Here is a 6,743-nt window from a genome sequence, read left to right on the forward strand (position 1 = left end):
AATAGGACCCTGGCTGACATGATAAGCATGTACGTAGATGTAGAGCACAAGAACTGGGATGACATTCTACCCTACGTCACGTTCGCGTACAACACGGCACGTCAGGAGACCACTCGGAAGACACCCTTCAGCCTCGTTTACGGCCGTGAAGTTACGACAACATTAGACGCAATGCTCCCTCACGAAAATGATGGCAATGAGATGGACGCTGAAGAGTTTACACAGCGAGCAGAAGAAGCTAGACAACTTGCCCGGTTGCGAATCAACCAACAACAAGGCTATGACGCCAGACAGTACAATCTCCGACACAGACCCGTCACATACAACGTGGGCGACAAAGTGTGGGTCTGGACACCTATTCGTCGGCGTGGGCTCTCCGAAAAGCTATTGCGAAGATACTTCGGACCTTACACAGTTATCCGACGCATCAGTGAGGTCAACTACGAGGTTGTTCCGGACGGCTCTCAGAGCTCAAAGCGCCGGAAACATTCGCCAGAAATTGTTCACGTGCTTCGGATGAAGCCATACTTGCAGTGACTAACTGCGCAGTTTCTTTTTTTTTTTTACCTTGCTTTCTGAACGTTGAACATCGGGGCGATGTTTATTTTTAAAGGGGGAATAATGCCGCGCGTATGTGCCAGTGGCGACGGCAACGAAGCAGCGCGAGTGTTTTTGGCCCATCGCGGGGACGAAGAAGACGTGGCAGTTTCTCTGAATGATAAAGCGTGTTTGCCTATCGTTCTCCGTGTCCTCGTCGATCCCACGTCGTTACAATATGAATGCACAAAACGGGTGTTTTGATGAAACCGCTGGGCAGAAAGAAACGAAACTGGAAATGCAGGATAGATATTCGGAAATTAAACATCTATTTCGCTTCAGCACGCATGAGGAGTGGAGGACGAATGTCAGAAAGAAAAAGAACATGAATAGTGAGAGAGAGACAAAGCGCACACACACACACACACACACACACACACACACACACACACACACACACACACACACACACACACACACACACACACACACACATATATATATATATATATATATATATATATATATATATATATATATATATATATATTGTAGCGAAGCTTATTGGAACCCTGAAGTGGGTCGTCCTCTCCGGCCCCTTCTAGTGGGTTGCCCTCTTCGGACAGAGCGCAGCTCGCGCAGAGTCGGCCCCGCCTTGACTGTCGCTGTCGCTCATCTTCGCCGAGTGTCCGCCAATAAACATCTTTATAATTTGGTGGAGGTGCTGGGTATCGATCCCAGTACCTCTCGCTCGCCACGATGCCGTAATTCGTTGCGCACCAGCCGAAATAGAGCTCTCACCATTCTCCAATTTGACGCCGGCGAATAGTCCATCGGCTGCGACCAAGGTACTCGTCAAAGACGACACAACAGTTCCTGCAAACTCGTCAACGGCTGTCCCCGTCTATTGCACCGGTCTCTCCGACACCGTTGCACTCCTTTCTCCCTCTGACCGCGTTTTCACCAGGAAAGGTTTGCTGGTGCCATTTGCGACCGTGCAAGTCACTCAGGGCGACACCGATATTTTCGTTACGAACCCATCCCCGTACGTTGTTACGTTGGTGCGAGGGGAATGTCTCGGCAGAGCGGAAGCCCTCGAAGACGCACAAGTTATGGACGCACCGGGTGACACGCACTGTGCCAGCTCCCGTACGCTCAGTGCTGTTACCACATCCGACTCGTCACCCGCTGACGTGTTTGCTTCCTCCATTGATGACAACCTTACGTCGGTCCAGCGTTCCCAGCTTCTGTGCCTGTTGGAAGAATTTCGTTCTTCGTTCGATGTCGCGCAAACTTCTCTCGGCCGCACGTCTGCTGTCACGCATCACATCGACACTGGCGCCCAACCACCGCTGCGGCAACGTCCATATCGCGTATCTCCAGCGGAGCGTCGTGTAATTAACGAGCAAGTCGAAGACATGCTTCGCCGCGATGTTATTCGACCCTCAAACAGCCCATGGGCGTCTCCTGTCGTTCTCGTTGCGAAGAAGGACGGCTCTGTGCGGTTCTGCGTGGACTACCGACGACTCAATAAGATCACCCGTAAAGACGTTTATCCCCTCCCTCGAATAGACGACGCCATTGACAGCCTGCAAGGAGCAGAATTCTTTTCATCGCTCGATTTGCGCTCAGGGTACTGGCAAGTCCCCATGGCTGATGACGCTCGACCGAAGACAGCGTTTGTCACACCCGACGGCTTGTACGAATTCAACGTCATGCCGTTTGGGCTGTGTAATGCGCCCGCAACCTTTGAGCGCATGATGGACACCGTTCTGCGCAACTTGAAATGGCACACGTGCCTGTGCTACCTCGACGACGTCGTCGTTTTCGCCCCGGACTTCTCCACGCACCTTCAACGCCTGCGGCTTGTTTTGACGCGTTTGAGCGACGCCGGGCTACAACTGAACCTAAAGAAGTGCCGATTTGCAGCACGGCAGCTGACAATACTAGGCTACGTCGTATCCAAGGACGGAATTCTGCCCGATCCAGCCAAGCTTCGGGCCGTGACAGAGTTCCCCAAACCTACGTCCGTCAAAGAACTGCGCAGTTTCGTAGGACTATGCTCCTACTTTCGGCGCTTCATACGAAACTTCGCGACCATCATATCGCCGCTGACGAAGCTCCTTGGCAGCAACGGGCCCCTCAATACGTGGTCGTCAGAGTGCGACGCCGCTTTCGCGAAGCTCCGTCGTTTGTTGACGTCTCCTCCGATACTACGCCACTACGACCCTGCGGCCCCTACAGAGGTACACACGGACGCCAGCGGTGTGGGCCTCGGCGCTGTCCTTGCACAGCGCAAACCTGGGTTTCCGGAATATGTCGTGGCATATGCAAGTCGCACGCTTACTAAAGCCGAGACCAATTACACCGTCACGGAGAAAGAATGCCTGGCAATCATCTGGGCCCTTACGAAGTTCCGACCTTATTTGTATGGTCGCCCATTTGATGTCGTCACCGACCATCATGCGCTGTGCTGGTTGTCGTCATTGAAAGATCCCTCAGGCCGTCTCGCCCGTTGGGCACTTCGCCTGCAAGACTACGACATCCGCGTACTGTACCGCAACGGACGCCAGCATGCTGACGCCGACGCCCTGTCGCGCTCTCCCTTGCCTGACGACAGTGCCCACAGCTCAGTGTCTCCCCTAGCCGTTCTTCCATCGACATTCACACCATCGCTACCGAACAGCGCAAGGATCGCTGGATTGCCTCACTGATAGACTTGCTGACTGATCCGTCGGCAACACCACCCACTCGCGCGTTGCGTCGTCAAGTCCACCATTTCGCCGTTCGCGACGACCTCCTCCACCGACGCAACTACAGCGGCGACGGCCGCCAATGGCTACTAGTAATACCCCGGAGTCTGCGTTCTGACATATGCGAGTCGTTCCACTCTGATCCGCAGTGTGCGCATTCTGGGGTATCGAAAACTTACCACCGCATCCGCCAACGGTACTTTTGGCGAGGGATGTACCGCTACGTGCAGAAGTTCGTTCGCTCCTGCATCGATTGTCAGCGCCGCAAGACTTCAACGCACCTGTCGCCGACAGGTCTGCAACCTCTACCTTGCCCTGACCGGCCGTTTGGGCGTGTTGGCATCGATTTGTATGGGCCACTTCCTCTGACATCCGCTGGTAACCGCTGGGCCATCGTCGCTGTAGACCACCTCACGCGATACGCCGAAACTGCCGCCCTCCCAGCGGCTACAGCGCGTGATGTGGCCTCCTTCCTGCTCCACCGATTCATGCTACGTCACGGTCCACCTCAGGAGCTGCTCAGTGATCGAGGCCGTGTCTTCTTGTCAGAAGTCGTCGAAGCCATTCTAAAGGAGTGCAACGTTGTTCACCGCAAAACTACTGCTTACCACCCGCAGACGAATGGCCTCACCGAACGCTTTAACCGCACGCTCGGCGACATGCTCTCCATGTACGTCGCCGCCGATCACACCAATTGGGATGCCATTCTGCCCTTCGTCACCTACGCCTACAATACCGCCGCTCAGAGCACCACTGGTTGTTCTCCCTTTTTCTTATTGTATGGCAGGCACCCCTCGCACACAATCGATACAATCCTTCCATACAAGCCGGATCGGTCTGAGTGTGCGCCGATTTCTGCTACCGCCCGACTTGCTGAAGAGTGTCGCGAACTTGCCAAGACCTTCACTACGCATGACCAAGAGCGACAGAGGAGCATTAGCGGTGACAGAATCACTTCTGAGCAGACGTTCCTCCCTGGAGCGCTCGTATGGCTCTCGATCCCTACCACTGCACCTGGCCTCTCTTCAAAACTACTGCCCAAATACGAAGGCCCCTACCGTGTCGTTGAACGCACATCCCCTGTAAACTACCTGATCGAACCTACCGATCCATCCTCGGACATGCGCCGTCGAGGGCGCGACATTGTAATCGTGGAGCGCCTCAAGGCGTACCATGACCCGCTCATTGTGACAAGTTGCTAGGTCGCCAGGCGGCTCCCTTTTCGCACCCGGAGTAATTGTAGCGAAGCTTATTGGAACCCTGAAGTGGGTCGTCCTCTCCGGCCCCTTCTAGTGGGTTGCCCTCTTCGGACAGAGCGCAGCTCGCGCAGAGTCGGCCCCGCCTTGACTGTCGCTGTCGCTCATCTTCGCCGAGTGTCCGCCAATAAACATCTTTATAATTTGGTGGAGGTGCTGGGTATCGATCCCAGTACCTCTCGCTCGCCACGATGCCGTAATTCGTTGCGCACCAGCCGAAATAGAGCTCTCACCATTCTCCAATTTGACGCCGGCGAATAGTCCATCGGCTGCGACCAAGGTACTCGTCAAAGACGACACAACAGTTCCTGCAAACTCGTCAACGGCTGTCCCCGTCTATTGCACCGGTCTCTCCGACACCGTTGCACTCCTTTCTCCCTCTGACCGCGTTTTCACCAGGAAAGGTTTGCTGGTGCCATTTGCGACCGTGCAAGTCACTCAGGGCGACACCGATATTTTCGTTACGAACCCATCCCCGTACGTTGTTACGTTGGTGCGAGGGGAATGTCTCGGCAGAGCGGAAGCCCTCGAAGACGCACAAGTTATGGACGCACCGGGTGACACGCACTGTGCCAGCTCCCGTACGCTCAGTGCTGTTACCACATCCGACTCGTCACCCGCTGACGTGTTTGCTTCCTCCATTGATGACAACCTTACGTCGGTCCAGCGTTCCCAGCTTCTGTGCCTGTTGGAAGAATTTCGTTCTTCGTTCGATGTCGCGCAAACTTCTCTCGGCCGCACGTCTGCTGTCACGCATCACATCGACACTGGCGCCCAACCACCGCTGCGGCAACGTCCATATCGCGTATCTCCAGCGGAGCGTCGTGTAATTAACGAGCAAGTCGAAGACATGCTTCGCCGCGATGTTATTCGACCCTCAAACAGCCCATGGGCGTCTCCTGTCGTTCTCGTTGCGAAGAAGGACGGCTCTGTGCGGTTCTGCGTGGACTACCGACGACTCAATAAGATCACCCGTAAAGACGTTTATCCCCTCCCTCGAATAGACGACGCCATTGACAGCCTGCAAGGAGCAGAATTCTTTTCATCGCTCGATTTGCGCTCAGGGTACTGGCAAGTCCCCATGGCTGATGACGCTCGACCGAAGACAGCGTTTGTCACACCCGACGGCTTGTACGAATTCAACGTCATGCCGTTTGGGCTGTGTAATGCGCCCGCAACCTTTGAGCGCATGATGGACACCGTTCTGCGCAACTTGAAATGGCACACGTGCCTGTGCTACCTCGACGACGTCGTCGTTTTCGCCCCGGACTTCTCCACGCACCTTCAACGCCTGCGGCTTGTTTTGACGCGTTTGAGCGACGCCGGGCTACAACTGAACCTAAAGAAGTGCCGATTTGCAGCACGGCAGCTGACAATACTAGGCTACGTCGTATCCAAGGACGGAATTCTGCCCGATCCAGCCAAGCTTCGGGCCGTGACAGAGTTCCCCAAACCTACGTCCGTCAAAGAACTGCGCAGTTTCGTAGGACTATGCTCCTACTTTCGGCGCTTCATACGAAACTTCGCGACCATCATATCGCCGCTGACGAAGCTCCTTGGCAGCAACGGGCCCCTCAATACGTGGTCGTCAGAGTGCGACGCCGCTTTCGCGAAGCTCCGTCGTTTGTTGACGTCTCCTCCGATACTACGCCACTACGACCCTGCGGCCCCTACAGAGGTACACACGGACGCCAGCGGTGTGGGCCTCGGCGCTGTCCTTGCACAGCGCAAACCTGGGTTTCCGGAATATGTCGTGGCATATGCAAGTCGCACGCTTACTAAAGCCGAGACCAATTACACCGTCACGGAGAAAGAATGCCTGGCAATCATCTGGGCCCTTACGAAGTTCCGACCTTATTTGTATGGTCGCCCATTTGATGTCGTCACCGACCATCATGCGCTGTGCTGGTTGTCGTCATTGAAAGATCCCTCAGGCCGTCTCGCCCGTTGGGCACTTCGCCTGCAAGACTACGACATCCGCGTACTGTACCGCAACGGACGCCAGCATGCTGACGCCGACGCCCTGTCGCGCTCTCCCTTGCCTGACGACAGTGCCCACAGCTCAGTGTCTCCCCTAGCCGTTTCTTCCATCGACATTCACACCATCGCTACCGAACAGCGCAAGGATCGCTGGATTGCCTCACTGATAGACTTGCTGACTGATCCGTCGGCAACACCACCCACTCGCGCGTTGCGT

This window comes from Rhipicephalus sanguineus, unplaced genomic scaffold (genome assembly GCF_013339695.2).
Source record: "Rhipicephalus sanguineus isolate Rsan-2018 unplaced genomic scaffold, BIME_Rsan_1.4 Seq909, whole genome shotgun sequence".
Classification (NCBI taxonomy): domain Eukaryota; kingdom Metazoa; phylum Arthropoda; class Arachnida; order Ixodida; family Ixodidae; genus Rhipicephalus; species Rhipicephalus sanguineus.